Raw genomic sequence first — 19,044 nt, forward strand, 5'->3', positions numbered from 1 at the left:
GTAAATCAAAGCAAATGGTTGCGTGTTTTTATTTGGAAAATCTGGAAATGCCATGCCGCTGAATAGTAAATTCTGAGTGGTATAAAAGTTGTCTTTAAAAAAATTAGGAAAACTAACCGCCAAAGACATTCTTCGACTTAAACAACTGCATTTTTGAGCACTCAAAACATCGATTTAATGAAACATTCTCCATATGGTCCTGACTTGGCACCGAATGACTTCTTTTTATTCCATTTTCGTAAAATAATATACTAAAAAGTCAAAGTTTTTCGACGCTTGAAGAGGCGGTCTAAGCGCTCGGAACGCTTGTTTTGCAAATATCTCGATCTGAGTGGCAAAGTGCTTCGACAATCGGCTTAAAGGTATGTAAAAGTCCATAGATCTAAACTGACAGAAGTGTTCTCGAATCCCGTAATATAAAAGGCAACCCTTACATGTTTTAACATTTGCTGTATTATTTATTTCGATTTTTTCTTATTTTATTTGTTTTTTTTTTTTTGTTTTCGTTCGTTAGAAGCCAGTCTCAAAAATTCTTTCAATAAATTTAGTTAGAAATTCAATTCAAATAATTGCAAAATTTTATGTTTTCGCGATCGATACTAAAATTAATTTGTGCTGCTTGCGAATAAAATGTTACCGATTAAGAAATTGAGCTTTAGCCAACGTGCAAACATTTTGTAAGTTAAGTGCTACCCTAATAAATATGGATGAAATCTCATTTCGTGCTGCTCATATTTCAGTAAAAAATTTACCATCAATTATTAATGAAGCCTCTTCAAATAAAATCACATTAAACACTAGTCAATTATTTGCCGAAGTGAACGTTGTGTGCCGAGCATGAATAATTCATAATTAACAGCTAAAACTAATGGCAAATACTAATTAGTATTAAATTACCAGGAGGGAGGGGTGGTGGGTATTTTTCAAATAAATATTACCAATAAAAAAGAATTCTAATAAAATATTTACTATTTACTTTACAAAAAAAAAAATAATTAAATATTAATTTGAGTTGTAAATAGCAGCTGACTGACGCTTAACGGTAATTGAATTGCGCCGCAGTGGGAATATCGTACACACACGCACACACTATTGCATTTGTATGCCTTAATGACACTAATTTGGTTGAGTGCTAGATGTGAAAAATTGCAGTTGCCACACATGCACACACATGCCTGCCGTTGGCAACAAAAACTTCATTGCAATTAGTTGCAAATATTCAGTAAAAATTTTTGCAAATGAGCGCGAGTTTTTGTATTTTTTGTTATTGTTGTAGTTCTTTATTTTTATTTTTATACTTCAAGTGTTGTTGTGTGTGTTTTTGTTAGAATCGCTGCAGCTTTGTCCTTTTCATTAAGTTCTTTTTGTTTAAATACTCGAACTTTTTTCCTTTGGCTTTCTTTTTTCTATGCGCTAATGTAGTCATTGTGTACGCTGCACCATTAAATGCATTGTTGTTGTGGGTTGTGTTGTTGTTGTAGCAATTGCTTTCAGCCATTCATGGTCCATTTGTATACACGCGTTGTCATTATTGTTGGTGTAATGAGTGGCATATGTGGTTTGTAATTAATATTAATGAAAGTAAAATAATGAAAAATAGCCAGCATAAAGGAAATGACACTTAAAAATAAAGCTATTTTTCCAATTTTAGTTTTCAATACGCTTTGTTGAAAATTTTCATCAATTATTTGCAGAAGTAAGTGCATTAATAAATTCCTAATATAATAATTGGTAATTGGAGTATGAAAGATTTTGTAGCCTACATTTGGGCGCAAATGTGAAGAACAATATTTATTATCCATTGACTAGGGTGCCAGTCTTAAAAATTTTTAAGGGGCTTTTGGAAGTTTTTTACAAAGGCAATAGCACTTTGGTTATCGAACATATTTTGTATGAACTTAGGAGGATTTATGCATAGAAAGGCTTACTATGTAAGAATTCATATATGGTTCCATTAAGAGTAATGTGTGAAAGACCTAAGCCTATTGTAAACAAACTGATTGCATGTTATCAGTGTGGCTTTAGACCAGGCAAACATACCATAGACCATATTTTCACAATACGCTAAAGCTTGGAGACAGCCGTGACAAACAGATCAACATCTATGACCTTTTTGTCGATTTGAAAACCTCACTCGACAACACTGGTAGGAGCTATCTCTTCGACGCCATGTCTAAATTTGGTATATGGTTGTGCAGAATGACGTCGATCACAACCATCAACTCCGTGAAATCCGGGAATCGGGAAAGGCCATTCGATGCCAAACGAGATTTTAGACTGGGCGTTTCCCTTCGTGCAGCTTTTTCAATATAAAGCTAGAAAATGAGATGCCCCACTGCAATGTTTGCACATTTAAAGTGCTACTGGGGTATACAGATGATTTTGAAGTCGTAGGCCTTAAAAATAGAGTCGTCAGCGAACGTTATATTTTCACTTTTTTCCTAGAGAAAGAAGCGACAGAGCTTGGTATAGTGGTGAACGAGGCAACACAAAGTACCTGGAGGCAACACAAAAATGGCTACTTGCGTCTTGGTAACTAAGTCACGGTAGCAATACATATGAGAAAGTTAATGACCTTTTATATCTCGTAAACAGCATAAATTCTATCAATAATTTAATGTAAGGCTGGCGATCAAGCGCAGAATAACTCTTGCCAACAGCTGATAGTTTGAGATTGCCAAGCGATTGGGAAGTAGATCCATTTATCGACGAACAAAAAGTACGCTCTATAAGTCCCTCTTTATTCCCGTCCTACTACACGGCCTAGAAACATGGACGACGACGGAGCGAGATGAACAAGCACTGGCAGCATATTAGAGAACAGTTCTTCGCGATAGCTTTGTAGCCGTCCGCGTGAGCGATGAATATCGAAGAGGATGGCACCACGAACGGTATGAGCTCTACGGCGACGTGGATATAGTTAAGCGCATAAGAATCCAGCGAATGCGCTGGTTGGATTATGTCGTTCGCTTGGTAGATGATACATCAGTGAAAAACTTCTCCTACTCGAGAGCCATGGGTGGACAAAGGAAGCAAAGGCGCCAAGGCATTCAATGGAAGGACCAAGTGCATAGCGACCTGTCTAAACTAAGGATGTAGTAATGTTGTGACATCGCAAAGGTTAGAAAGAACTAGCTGAGTTTTGCGTCCTCTGTGCAGACCAAACCACGGTTGTTTTGCATGAGAAGAAGTAAGAAATCTTTAACAAGAGATGAAGAAATGATTTCCATTTATTTATGGATTTTTAGGTCATCCCAAACGCATATTCTAGATATTGTTTGCTTTCAAAAAAAAACAAATGATCCACCAGTTAACTTGGATCTTTGGTCGAAGAGCTTTCCACCTTTTACCACAAACGCTTAATACCGCAAAATGATTTTTTAAAAAAATTTTAGAAATTACAATCGGAAAAAACTTGTTATGTATTCAATTCAGAACCTTTTCTTTATTTAAAAAAGTTTATTAATTTTGAATAGATGACTTCATTAATCTATTTTTATCGTTGTTTAAGCGCCATGTCATTTGAAAGATAAAATTGTGTATTACGTACATATGTTGTCTTTTATATTTCTGGATTCGAGAACATAAACAAATTTTAATCATCGAAAATCATTTAATTATTTTCCAAATATTCTCCAATAAAAGATCTATACACTGTTGCATGCGGTTGAACGCATTATCGAAACACTTTTCCTAATCTGATTGAGATATCCCCGAAATATGCCTTTTGAACGTATCACCCGCCTGTTCAATTATCGAAAAACTTTGACCTCTTAGTTTATTCTTTTACGAACGGGAATAAAAAGAAGTTATTCGGTGCCAAGACAGGATCATATGGAGAATGTTTAATTAAATCGATGTTTTGAGTGCTCAAAAATGCAGTTGTTCAAGTCGATAAGTTAGAGCTATCAGAGCATTTTCGTGGTAATCCCTCTGCAGCGGTTAGTTTTCCTGATTTTTTGAAAGCCAACTGGCAAACAAATGGTTTTTATACCACTCAGAATTTACTGTTCTGTGTTGTTACAGTGTTATGGTTGTGACATCCAGTTTTCCTAAAAACAAGGCAAAAAAAAAAAAACACTTCCAAGCGAATGCCTCGTGTGCAAACAAATTTTGTTGGACTTACTTACGTATTTCGAAGCACCGCTACAGTATTTTGTTAACATTTTGCTTAATCAATCAACGCGAGCATTTTTTTGAGCGACTGTGGTATTCAACTTGAACTTTATTTCTTACAGTCAAATGTTCATGCAATATTGCATGTACATACATATGTTAGTCCCACTAATGCTCATAGTTGTCTCAGTCTCATGATCGATTACATGACGATCTTGCAATATCAGTTTGCTTAGAGCAAAAATAGTTTTCGGAACAACAACTGATTTTGTACGACCTGCACGAGATTCGTCTTAGAGTGATCTACGACCTCGACTGGATTCATCATATCTTCATCAAGTCCTTGATGAAGCTTTATCGTCAAAAATTGAATTACGCCCAACTATACACTCTTCATGAGTTACTCCATTTTTCGGCCGCGAAGAATTTTTAAGTTACTGTAAATATGTGTAGTTTACACGCCATCAAAAATTTCAAACTTTACTGTACGGAGTATCCAAATTAAAATCCCGAAATATAAAAGGCAATCTACGTAAAAAATCTTCTCAGACAGTTTTGTTACAGTATTTGTTGAGCACACTTCAAAGATGAACGCAACAAAAAGAGAATACGCCATATTTAACTGGTTTTCTTCTATAAAGGCGAAAACGCAAGCCAGGCGGTTTAAGGTAGTAGTCTGGTAACTTATGCCTATTTTCATGACTTCTTTGGAGGGTGGTTTTTTATAGGAAAATAATAATGAATTATCTTGAATATTTAGAGTGTTTTTATTGACATATTGAAAATATAAAAAAAATTATTATTATTATTATTGTCACGCGAAATTGGAACCTCAAAACAAATTCACGTCGCTGGCCCGGGTAATTTTGGTTCTTGTTGTTATGTGAAATCAAATATTCTTGATTATTCTTAATTTATAGACATGTCATTCTGGTTGGAACTACTGAAGTTAAATTTTAAGGGTAAATAACAAAATGGTGGACTTTGAAAAAAAAATTCTTTTATTTTAGCAAAGAAAGGGTTGTAAAATAAAAAGTTATTGGTGAAAAAAATTTTCGTTAGTACCGACGAGAGCTATAAGTGTGTAGAACAGTTAAAATTTGAAAGCAATCGGTTTCGTAGAAAAAAAAGTTAGGCCCCGGGCCGACCAGAAAAACAAAGTTTTGAGAAAAACGCGTTAAAAGTTCAACAACTCCTAGAGAGAGGACTCCGAGGCGCTCTAGGAAACTCGTTATAACTCCCGAAATATTTCGAATTTCTGTCCGAAATTTTCACAGTATATTCTCAAGACATTGTACTTTCAAATTAAGCAAAAACAAATTTCAATTTTTTGAACCCAAGTTACCAGACTGCTACCTTAAAAGGTCCTTATGAGCTTGTTGCTGCAACAGACAATCATCGTTGAAATAATGAGAATCGTCGAGTTTGAGCGTCATGCAAGCACAGTTTAGGGAATGGAAGGCAGCCGGAAAACTCATATGGATCTTTTACATATTTTAAATTTTAAATATTTTTCACAGCCGCTTCGAACTGCTGTTTAAAAAAGAAAACAACTAGCTGGGCATTAAATTTTCCTTAAAAGCAAGAAATTTAAAAAAATACTAAAAATTAGTACATAAAATAACGGAGAGCAACTGACCGCAATAAACTGTAAACAACTAAAACCATCGATGAAAAATAAAGGAATGCAAAACGATGTAAGGAACAAGTAAAATTATCTGAAAGTGTGAAACGTGCAAAAAAATGCAAAAAAGAAGCGGCGACACCTTTTTGTTGCGCATTGTGGGGAGGCAAACAAAAAGTGAATGTAGAGAGGGGAGTGCGATAAAATGACTGCAACATGCTGCAATGTCGTTGATAAAAAAGCAACAATAAATAATGAGAATATGCGACAATAGCGGCGAAACACAGCTGCGGGCCACAACTCATTACTCTACACCTGACTCACCGCAATGACACAATGCGCCCCACTTGGCTGCTGGCAATTAGAAAACAATCGAAAAAGTAAATTGTGTTAGTTTACATAATACGCCATTGAGCGCTACATAACGGGCCAACATAGTGGCACATATGTAGATTGTAATTAGTAGCTTCAGATTAGCCGGAGAATACCTTTTGATAACATAATGGATGAGTACTTCGAAAAAGCGAGGAAATATAGAAACATTAGGGTGCTTCAAAAATTTTTTAAAGTTTTTTTTTCAACTCTTACCCCCTCAAATGTTAGTGATTGACAAAAAAAGTTAGTGACAAACAAAAAAGCTTCCTTTAATCCAGCCGCTGCAGCTTAACTCTAAGCGGTCGCTATTTTTTTTAGGTTCCCATATATTTAACATAGGAATTTTCGTTTTTTCATTCAAACTAAAATTTCACCAACTAATTTTCGTTTCTCAAAAATAAACATCACATATTCAGAAAATTCACTTTTCAAACTTTAAAAAATTTTTGTTTGAAGCACCCTAATATACATAGTACAAGCAGTTAACACTGTCTTATCTTTCACTGTGTGAAATTATTGTTTTTGCTACATCTACCAGAACTACCAATTATCGACTTTCTTCTTTTTTCCACTCGGTGCATACCTATCACCAAGAGCAAGAAGTAGTAACAGTTTCCTTCACCTGGTTGCACAATTTCATGATATTGCTTCTAGGCTTCATTCATTCCGTATAGCTTTGAAATACCTATGCACTAGTTCTCAATCAACTCAATGGCTCATTGAACAAATATAATCCGCTTCTGGTACTCATTAGTCAGTGATGAATTGAGTAATACGGCTGATTTCATACCGAAGTCCATGCGCCTTTTGTTGTTGTTAAATGATTGATAAATGCTCATAAAAGCACAGACAATAAATAATTGATTAGATCATTCAGGTACGCATTCAGTATGTTCCACACATTCCACTACAGTCGTGTTGTTAGTCACAATGAGTTCATTGTTGTGTATCGCATAATAACTGTATACTCTTTTTTCGTGTGTAAATACTAAGATTGTATGACAAACGGCTTTTTGGTTGTATATACATATATGTATGTAATAAATTTACATAAAATACACGCGCTCATATAGTTAATCTACTAAATGGTCTATGATTTTAAATTAATTGCAGGGTTACGCTCTAATTGTTTTCGGTCTCATACCGCAACTAAGTTGGCTTCTTATTAGTATTGAGTCAAGCTAAAATTTCTCTTTCATCTCTATTCTTTATCGTCAACTTTTCTTCCGTTGAATCTTCCTTTGAAACCCAGTTTATGAGTTCAAAATGCAGTACATTCTACAAACTTCTTCACTGCAATTATGGTTAGAAATGGGGATCTAACATAATTCCGGTCCAATGAATGAGTCAGGATTGGGAAAGACCTCTCCGAGCGGTTCGATACCAAACGAGGTTTGAGACAAGGCGACTTCCTTTCATGCGACTTCATCGTTCTACTGCTAGAGAAAATAATTCGTGCTGCAGAGCTTAATTGAACAGGTACAATCTTCTATAAGAGCGCACAGCTGCTGGCGTACGCCGATGATATTGATTGATATTGATTGATATGAAATTGGCCTCAAGATCAGCGGCGTCAGTTCTGCTTTTTCCAGACTGAATATGGAAGCGACGAAAATGGGTCTAGTAGTGAACAAGGGCAAGACGAAATATCTCATGTCATCAAACAAACAGTCGTCGCACTGTCGACTGGGATCTGACGTCACTGTTGACAGTCATAACTGCAAAGTCGTAGATTATTTCGTCTATCTAGGAACCAGTATTAACAGCAACAACAATGCCAACGTCGAAATCCAACGCAGAATATCTCTTGCCAACAGGTGCTACTTCGGACTGAGTAGGCAATTGAGAAGTAAAGTCCTCTCTGGACGAACAAACACCAAACTCGACTACAAGTCACTCATCATCTCTATCCTGCTATATGGTGCAGGGACATGGACGATGACAACATTCGATGAGTCGATATTACGAGCTTTCGAGAGAAAGGTTCTCTGGCAGATTTATTCGATGGAAAGAAAAGCTGTACGAGATGTACATTGATATAAGTAGTTCATCGAATTAAGAGACAGCGGCTACGTTGGCTATATCATGCCGTTCAAATCCAGCTCTGAGAGTATTCGACGCAGTACTCGCCGGGGGAAGCAGAGAAGGAGGAAAACCTCCACTCCGTTGGGAAGACCAGGCGCAGAAAGACCTGGCTACACTTGGCATCTCCAATTGACGCCAAATAGCTAAAAAGAAGAACGACTGCCGCGCTGTTGTAAACTCAGCTATAACCGCGTAAGCGATATCTACTACGTCAATAAAGAAGAAGATATGTATCTGTTCAATAACGATATAAGATATATAGATAGAAATTAATTGAGGTTTTGTACTGCGAACTATGGTCTATTGTGTTCTCTCCCATATCAAATATGGTCACAAAGGTTCAGCACTCTGAACAATTCCAGACGCTTGCTGGGCGCGATGGAGGTGATGTGATGCCTTTTTACTTAGACGGATCCAAGTGCTTTGAGCCTGTTTCTACAAATTGCTAGGCAATCTAGAATTAGGTGTTCTGGAGTTTCCGGTTCCATATCGCAAAACTGTCAGTTTGCACAAGAGGCTGTGCCTATGTTGGACAAGTGTTTTTGATCCTGCAGTGCACAGTATAGAGCGGGACAAGGTGACGAAATGTGTCTCGAGGGAAGTTGATCATATTTCTAAACCTTGCTGGGTTGTAAACTCTCAATTGCTGCTTGGCGTGGCGCATTTCTGTTGCCTGCTGCCAGTGCCGTTCTCTTCCCACTCTCTTCTCCGTGCGGGGCAATTCCTTTATGATGTGAGACCCCACCGCAGTGGCGGTTCAGCCTTACTATACGCTCCTTCACTAATAGCGATTTGACTTCATAAGCTAAGATCGCTGAGTATAGCGATACTGGTTGCGATAGTTCTATAGAAGATTAGTTCTATAACTATATTATTGACGCTCTTTCTATTAACGACACTATTCCTATTAAACTTTTTATATAAGGAACATTAAAATAGTTTATCCACAACTTGCCGCACTTATGTCTATACGTACAATATGTTCATACACCTGTGTAGGCACTAGTGTTCCAATAAGCACGTACATATGTACAATAAATGATGGTGTTTATGAGTTTTGTGTAGCAATTATCAAAACAATTATATTTTGCATTAAAATGCATATGAAATTCTCACCTAAACTCATATGTAGTTATAGGGTGCCACAGCACGTTGCATGAAACGTCGGTCAATACATACTATTCATTTGAAAAAGAATAGGGAGTTTATTCAGATTATCTGGTTAATTCTTCGTTGATATGATTTCTATGCTGTGTTCCACAATTCAGCCTCTCAAATTTTGACTTAAAGAGTTATTTTTTGGATGAAATCAGACGTAATGAAACTCAAGAGCAACAGAGAATGAGTTAAGAGCAGTCTACAAACAATTGAAAATGTAGAAGGTTGGAATAGTCATAACGGAATAGCAAGGTATATTTTATGTCGAAACCTATTTAACCCCTTATGTATGGCGACGAAAGCAATTCATCTGGAAGCCGTAAGTGATTCATCAAAAAATATCTGCATACCTTACAACAAAGGTACAAATGGAAACTACCGATTTGTGTTGATACAAAATTAGACTTCTCATCCAGCTAAATGGCCCTTGGGAAAAATTACTGAATGACATAAAAAATACGATGGCATGGTGAGAGTTGTAACCATTCAGACACAAGATAGTACTGTGAAAAGGCCTATCAGTAAAATATTTTCACTCTACTCGGAAGAAGAAAGAAAACAGTTTCTAGCAAGACAACACAAAATCGTATAAAAGCAGTGATAACGTTGCAGCAGATTGTTAACATTTACTGCAAAGACAATGAAAACGTACATAACGTCATCAATAATGATTTGTTATATGGACGATCTCATGACTGGAGATCATACTATTCAAGAATGTAAAGCAATTGCGGGAGAAATTGATGTAAGCTTTACAGAGTGCAGGATTACATTTGAGAATTTTCTCATATCAATAGTATAAAATAGTGTCGAAATAATTGATGAGCATACACGGAAGGATAATGAAATTATTCGAATCGAGGATATGGATTCAGTATACTTGACGGTGGAAATATGTCGCTTAAGGGTCACCCCTTGGCACCAACGCAACTCAATTTTCATAAAAACTGTTAGCCCTCACTGCTCTCTTTTCTCACCAGAACGTCATATGGACAACAGTTTTCTTAACTTAAAATGTTCGCATGAAACATTGCTATCTCCTGAAATCGGTTGTTGTAACACCCTATATTTGCAAATCTACGCTTATAGTTAGTATGATGGTATGTAAGTGCAGCTGTGTGCAATTTGTATAAAATGTAACATTTGCGTGAACAAATCGAACGAAATTAATTATAATATAAATTGTTTACGGAAAGTGCATTTTACCCACACACATTTATACGAGTACATATGTATATATTTACACAGGCATGCATTATTTCCTTTATTTGTAGGCAGATCGATTTAATATGCATTAACGCGCAATAATCGCTTTTAGGCATTGTTGTTGTGGTTTTATTTCTATTATTATTATGAATTTATCTGATTTCAGGGGCTTTTGTTTGGTTTTCCTATGTAAAATGTGTGCTTAAAATTACAAATCGAAGGATTATGAGTAAATTGTCGCATTTCTATTAAATTTGTTTGGCAAACGTGTGAAAGTATGAACACAAAAACAAACAAACAATTTTGCAGAAAATGAAATGCACAGACAATTTTTGGCATATGCACCTTTGAATTTCGATGGACAAAACTTGACAGATATTAATACATACACGCAAATACATAAGTATGTTGTGACAAGAGCTTACAATTTTGATGGAATAATTGTAATTTTATATGTGGTAAATATTTGATTATTATTAAAAAAAAAAAAAACAAACAAAAAAAACAACAAAATCATGCTTTAAAATGGATGTTAAATTAGGTTGACAGAAGCTTATCACAAACACAAAATATTTACAAAACTTTTCATGGCAGCTATATGCTAAGCGATTCGATCTGAACAGTTTCTTCAGAAGTGTCATCATTCTTTTAGGCAGTAACCAAAAAAAAAACATCGAATAAAACAAGTAAGGAAGGGCTGTCACCGAACATTTTATACTCTCGCATGATTGATAATCGGAATCCGTCATTTACATATTTTATATGTATTTGTGTAAAGTTTTATATCATCATTATTAATGTACTATAATTAAAGAGAAAAAAGATGGAATTCAAAATATCATATTGGAAATATGTTAGTGAATACATTTTAAAACAGGGTGTTAAGAAAAATTATATACCGAATTTCATTGAAATAGGTCTAGTAGTTCCTGAGATATGGTTTTTGGTCCATAAGTGGGCGAGGCCACGCCTATTTTCAATTTTTAAAAAAAGCGTGGGTGCAGCTTCCTTCTGCAATTTCTTCCGTAAAATTTAGTGTTTCTGACGTTTTTTGTTAGTCGGTTAACGCACTTTTAGTGATTTTCAACATAACCTTTGTATGGGAGGTGGGCGTGATTATTATCCAATTTCTTCCAGTTTTGAACTGTATATGGAAATGCCTGAAGGAAACGGCTCTGTAGAGTTTGGTTGACATAGCTATAGTAGTTTCCGAGATATGTACAAAAAACTTAGTAGGGGGCGGGGCCACGCCCACTTTTCCAAAAAAATTACGTCCAAATATGCTCCACCCTAATGCGATCCTTTGTGCCAAATTTCACTTTAATATCTTTATTTATGGCTTAGTTATGACACTTTATAGGTTTTCGGTTTCCGCCATATTGTGGGCGTGGCAGTAGGCCGATTTTGCCCATTTTCGAACCTAACCGTCTTAGATAGAAATACGTGAGTTTCATCGATATCAATTTTTTTACTCAAGTTACAGCTTGACGGACACGGTTTCTTCAGAAATGTCATCATTCTTTTAGGCAGTAACCCAACCAAAAAAAGAAATCGAATAAAAAAATTTTCCATACGAGCACTCTACTCCGATCGTTCAGTTGTTTTGCATCTATATGCTATAGAGGTCAAAAATCGGCCGTTCCGACAAATAAAAAGTTTCTTGTTGAGAAAGAGGCAGCTGAAAAATTTCACATAGATATTTCTAAAACTAAGAACGATATCTCTAAAACTGAGTCCGCATATATACGGACGGTTGGGTATGGCCAAATCGAAATATACATATACATTAGGTTGGTTCAAAAAAATTTTTGATTTTTTTTTCAACTCTTACCCGCTGAAATGTTAGTGATTGACAAACAAAAAATCTTCCTTCAAGCTAGGCGCTGCAGCTTAACTCTAAGCGGTCGCTATTTTTTTTAGGTTCCCATACATTTAACATAGGAATTTTCGTTTTTTCATTCAAACTAAAATTTCACCAACTAATTTTCGTTTCTCAAAAATAACCATCACATATTCAGAAAGTACACCTTTCAAACTTTAAAAATTTCTGCGACAAATTTTGATTATCTCAATTAGACGACTAAATATGATGATTTGAAATTTGAAATTTTTTCAATAAAGATAAAAAAAGTTTCTGAGAATAAGTCGCGAATCATTTGATTATAGCAATAAGAATACTCACCATTAAAAGTCAGCAGAATTCGCAGATAACTGTACCTGTAAAAAAAGAATAAAACATTTAAGAATACTATTATTTAGAATAAAAAAAGCTTAAAGTTCAGTATTACAACAGCAACTTAAGCTAAAAGTAAATCTACATAATATTAATTTAAAACTTATATTTTACCTATGTTTAGGGGTTTCAAAAAATCGATTCTTTTTATTGTCTTATTAAACTCTGCAACACCTCTAGAATATTGTCTCAAATTTTCAAGTTGACCTGAGTACTACTCTCAGAGATACAACCTTGGCCGCCCGAGGATAGCTAGGCTAAGACCGCCGTTTTTTAACTCGTTATTCTCGAAACTATGTTTTTAAAGTCAGTTGGCAAGATGTTTTGGGAACTACTCCACCGATCTTCATGAAATTTTACACAGATCCTAACTCGCTGATACATTAGTAATTTTTGATTTTTGTTATAAAGAATATATAAATCCTAACAAGAACAAAAGAATTGTAAATTTTGTCTGTGAAGTCATCTAAGGCTTACGAACGACCTGTTTTGACCGGTTGGAGCATAGCGAAGCATGAAGCATCTAATACTAGATGAATACCTTGGTGTGAGCTTGAAAGTAGCTGATTAATAAGTATTATGCTGGGACTGTTTGCGTGTAGCGGTTCAAAATCTCATGGCAACAAGTTTTGGCACGTTTCTGGATTTTAGCCGCCTAAAGAAAGGTCAATTCCGAAAGCTAAATTTGTGGAAATCGTAAAATTATGAATTGTGTCATCGCGCTCTTTTAGAGCACTCAAGAATTTTTGTGATGGACTTTTCCATGAAAGATGTACTAGCGGAGTTTTGACATAACTTGCCGAAGATTATAATGAGTTGATATCGTCGATTATCATCGCTCTCGGTCGGTTGTTGGTTCGATTCACTACTCTGCAAAATTTGATAAATAGTAGACAATTATTAAAACAGAACCCTTTCAACCTCTAATACGGAAAATTTGAAAATTTTTTCTCCTATGGACTAAATAATATAATATATATTAGAGCAGATCGATTTACAAGAGCCCAAAAAAAAAATCTTGTACTTGTATGAAGGAAATGTTCTATGTGTTCTATGGGCTATTCTGAACAACTTTGCCTAAGAGACTCTGGGTCTAGAATCGGTTTTTGGTCCATTCACCTTCAACTCTTCGCTGAGAACTGCGCAGCAAAATCGGCGGAACGACTACTGGCTGCAGGAGAATTTACATATAGAACCTTCGGGCATAGCCTGGTGGGTAATGGCAGTTGGGTAAACACCGTCTACATGATCCCACTTTTCAATTGGGAAATAAGGTTCTAAGTAAACATAGAAAAAGATGGCTGGCATAAAGGTACACGCGACACTCTAAACATCTATACGTATGGCTCGAAAATGGACGATGGAGTTGGTGCGGGAATATACTCTGAAGAGCTGGGCATAGGACGTCGAAGGCAGGACACAAAGGCGTCGAAGACAATGAAATAGCGGACGAGATGCCAAGAATGGTGTACGGCTGACTACCGAAAACGTGATCCACATTGGTAAACCCATGCTTTGTCTATACGATCTCGGGAGAAAAGCATAGTAAATAAAATCAAAATCCGATGGAACGAGCTACCTGCGTCCAAAACTGCAAAAATCATGCGTAAAACGGTAGATCAGCAGTACAAAAAATTCCTATTGGCACTCCATAGAGGAGACTGTAGGAACATAATGGAAATACTAACTAGTCACTGTATGATGGCGACACACGCCCGCAGGATTGGGCTGACAGAACGAGAAGACTGCAGAAAATGTCTAGAACAAGGCAGCAGGGAAACAATGAAGCATCTCTTGTGCACTTGTCCTACAAGACTACGCTTTAAGCAGCTGGGCTCCCCACGGTATGATACACTGGAGGAGGTATCGATGGTGAGGCCGCAGAGTCTGTTAAAATTCGCGTCAAGCGCAGGCATCCAAAAGGATGAACTCTATCTGCTATCGCAAAGGACCAAACTAGGCTATGTGTGGCTTATGGGCCTACCAGGTTAACCTAACCTAACCGAATATACATACTTACATACATGATATGTACATTTCAGCGAGAACAACATTTTGCCGCCACACATACAACTAAATATGAAATTGTATATATGTATGTAGTGCAAATATGCAAATTTATGCAGTGGTCAATCAAACAACAACAACAACTACAAATTCCCGTCGCTTATTTATATGCTTGAAGCGATGCCAGATTTCATACGATTTGTTTGCATAACGGTTAATTCAATATTCGTTGTATTTATTTACATGTTTATTACCTCGCGGGTGTTGCCATATTTTTAGCGAAACAAAAGCACATATAAATTTTAAATTAGCTACATTTGGCATTTAAAGGTTGCCACAGCTGCGTTTAAGGCGCGCCAATGTGCATTCTACTTACGGGAATGCAAAGCGCATAAGTCATTGCTGTTGTTGCACTTGCAACGCACACACAACACCCACACACGCGCAGCGACTAATGCGCCTGACATGCATACTTGAATATCGCGCTTGCTCGCTCATTACTTACACAGTTAGATTAATAATTTACAATTTCGCACGTGCCACGACACTTGAACACCCTTACGTGGCAATAGAAAATAGAAAAATAGAAGAAAACGAAAAAATAAATTGCAGTAAAATAGAATTTATGACAAAAGCTGACACTTGAGCAAAACTCAAAGCTCAACGCATGCACGCTCATCCATTTGTAATGCGCGCTTGCTCGCTTTCTGTAAGTGTGTGTGTGTGTGTGTGGTTTTGCCATTTACTGTGTCTGTGTGTGTGGCATTAGTATGACTAACAGGTGCTGATGATTCTTGAAACTTTAGACAAGTCAACCAGGCGTTGCCGAGACAAGTCTTAATGAATTTCTCTCGGGTTTTAATTACTTGTAGACGCGTTTAGCTGTAATTCTGTGAGTTGAATTGCAAATTCTCACTTTGCCACCACTTACGTAAGCACAGTTTATGGTGAAAATTTGTGAAATTTCATTTATGGTTGCACCACTAAAATGATGATTTGTAACTCCATCTGTTTAGGGGTATACACTCTTGTTCCTATTTTTTTTAAATACCATGGATTTTGAATGAGTGGCAACCTTTTACAAAAATTTATTGTTTTTTTTATTATTTTCTGATTTTAAAAAATTTATGAATGCTACAAGAAATTTCCAGTTCACACACCCAAAGTAGTTTCTCCTCTCTCCTCTCTCTCTCTCTCTCTCTTTTCGGAGCATCCGAGAGAGAAAAGTATAGCGGGAGTGGGAGTAGGTAAAGTAAATGATCTAGGAAGCCTAGCACAGTTTGGTAATTTATATTATAGTAACTTCATATACTATAAAGATAACTGTTTTCGAGAATTTTTACTGAAGAATACAGTAGCAATTTGGATTCCAAACAATCAGTTAGTAAAAGTGACACTCACTTGACACAAGCGTAAAGATTTTTTTTATTTTTGCGTAGAATCTTACCGTTACATACTTGGAGAGACTTTCTGAAAGGTGTCTAAGATCCAATTTTTCAATTACCGTTCCCACGACTGTCGGGTCTACGAAACCGGAACGGACCTGGATTTTTCTCCGGCCAAGAACTGTCAACTTGGCAGAATTCTAAACCAACAATAACAACCAATTTTCTGAATACCAAGCGTAAAAATATTCGTTTTTTAACCCACCGACTAAAATTTCGTTAAAAGTCAACTGTTTTTAAGCACGACTTTTTGTAGACGTTTGGATCTTTTCTACCGTAGATCTTTATATCTTATAGTAAATAAATTTTGTTTTTGAGTTTCATTCGCGAGAAGGCGTGAATCACTGTAGCAAAGAAGGACCACTTTTAGCGTCGTCAGAGATTTTCTTCTTTATTGGCGTAGACACCGCTTACGCGGTTATAGCCGAGTTTACAACAGCGCGCCAGTCCTACTTCCTTTTCGCTGTTTGGCGCGAATTGGATATTCCAAGTGTAGTCATGTCCTTCTTTCTGGTCTTTCCAACGGAGTTAAGGTTTTCCTCTTCCTATGCTTCTCCCGGCGGGTATTGCGTCGAATACTCTCAGAGCAGGAGTGTTTTCGTCCATTCGGACGATATGACCTAGCCTACGTGGCCGCTGTCTCTTAATTCGCTTAACTATGCCAATGTCAGTCCATCATTCCACCGAATGCGTTATTCGGCGAAGATCTTTTCTTTCGAAAACTCGTAATGTTGACTTGTCCATGCTTCTGCACCATATAGCAGAACGGGGATGATTTGGGACTTGTAGAGATTGATTTTTGTTCGTCGGGAGAGGTCTTTACTCCAAGAGTTATTCTGCGTTGGATTTTGAGGCTGACATTGTTGTTGCTGTTTATACTGGTTCCAAGATAGACGAAATTATCTACGATTTCGAAGTTAGGAGGATGGAGTCATGTGTTGGTTCCAAGATAGACGAAATTATCTACGATTTCGAAGTTATGAGGATGGAGTCATGTGCGGAAGTTAACGCAAGTGAGGAAAGTTCTCTGAGAACGATTCTTTTACATACTATGTGGCGCTCACAACTTCCCGTCTTAGACCAAGTGTCCTCTGAGTAGCAAAAGAACATCAGCTTGAGGGCGAGCTAAAGTGAAAATCCCTCACTAGGGTTTTGGGCTGGATTTGGGACCCGCCACGTAAAAAATGCTAATGAAAATGAAACAACAGCCTCGAGCGGATGACAAAAAGTGATATTGGGCCACTTTAATTGAGAAAAATTCTCTCGATTCGCAGTTTCAGCAATTACCTTGGCTTTACGGCGACATCGAATTGATAAGAGTATACCCGAAGGTGGCAGTTCACCCAAATTCATTCTACAAATATTTAACAACAGCTTTTGACGAATATGAATTCAATTTAGAACTATTGAAGTGGATGCCTTATCTATTTAAACAGCCCAGTAACGGATTCAGTCAAATACAGCTTTACGCTTTACATTAAAACATATTTCCGGAAAGCTGTCATCCGCTGCGATTTCTAATTCTCGTCTATCTATCTACCATACTCGCCGAATTCTTCGAAATTATTATTCGCATGATATCGGCGTAGCGCCACGGTTGCTTAATTACCAACTTGACACAAAGCGAACCTCACGAACAAAAGAAGTACAAAAACAATTGCCAGAACAGTCAATTTCTTACAGTCACCACAACTCAGCAACTTTCCATCAGAGACTTGCGAAAGTATTACTCTTTCCAGACAGCAAAGTTTGCCGGGTCTCCTCTCCAACAGCTGACGTAAATGACAGCTATGAAATTAGTCTGGCACAGCAGACTGTTTGCCGGGGAGCGGTGCAAAGCAGAAATTTTGGTTTGGTGACGAGTTTTTGGCATAAAGCGTAAACTGCTTTGCCAAAAAGGATAAAGCGTAGAGCCTGTCGAATAGCTGGGCTCTAGCTTACTAGGTGAGCAATTTGTGTACATATGTACAGCTATGCATATAAATTTTTATATATATATGTATGTACATATGTATATATGTGGATATGAGAGTGGTTGTCACAGAAAGAAAGAGTTGAGTAGCCAGTAGTAGGTTGAGCATGAAGCCCAATTGTGCAGGCAAGTCGAAACTGTTGGTTCGCTTTACAGCAGCGAATTCGGAACTCAACTCGTATTGCCTTGTCTGGCGAAAATGTTGTTATGCAAGGCACTGAATGATTACTGAATAATTGAGTAGTGGAAAATGAGACTACGCGAATGGTTGCAAGCGAAGCTGTGGAAGGGGTTCGCCAGTAGTTGTACGATGTGTATACATTATACGTTGTTCGAAGGTGTTGTGTGGGGTTTAGAGGGAACCCACTGAGTTCGACGGTTATTCAAATGTCGTGCTTTGTATGTGACTTGAATACAAAATAAGACGGCAGCGTTGAATTGGAACGTAGAGCCCAAGGCACATGAATAGTCATAGATGCATACAATGTTAGAATGATGGGTGGTTACAGGGTGCCAATAAGTAGCTTAGAATATTTTTGAAGGTAAATGAGATATTTAGTATTAAGTCAGGTTAGTTTAGAAAACTAGGTATTATATAACAGAAACGAAAGCTGAAGATGCTTTTCTAAACAATTACGCCCTTTTTCAAGTCTAAATATTAATTAGTTTGAGAGAATTTATATCGGGCCATGTATATTAGAGTGGATTGATTTACAGGAAACCAAAAAAAAACGAAAAAATCGCGTATGCGTGAAATGTTCTACGAATGACTCTGAACAATTTTGCCTAAGAGACTATGGGTTTATAACCAATTACATGCCAG

At 36.8% G+C, this 19,044-nt stretch overlaps 1 protein-coding gene across 4 annotated transcripts in view; it reads right to left on the reverse strand.

Moving 5' to 3' along the window:
• LOC126754229 (leucine-rich repeat-containing protein 15) overlaps positions 1–19,044 on the reverse strand; it is a 155,767-nt gene that overhangs the window by 93,368 nt on the left and 43,355 nt on the right. For all 4 annotated transcript variants that reach the window (XM_050466226.1, XM_050466209.1, XM_050466236.1 and 1 more), the window contains exon 3: positions 12,747–12,781. The gene's annotated coding sequence lies outside the window, so the exon portion shown is untranslated. The remainder of the gene's footprint in view (positions 1–12,746; positions 12,782–19,044) is intronic.

This window comes from Bactrocera neohumeralis, chromosome 2 (genome assembly GCF_024586455.1).
Source record: "Bactrocera neohumeralis isolate Rockhampton chromosome 2, APGP_CSIRO_Bneo_wtdbg2-racon-allhic-juicebox.fasta_v2, whole genome shotgun sequence".
NCBI classification, from domain to species: domain Eukaryota; kingdom Metazoa; phylum Arthropoda; class Insecta; order Diptera; family Tephritidae; genus Bactrocera; species Bactrocera neohumeralis.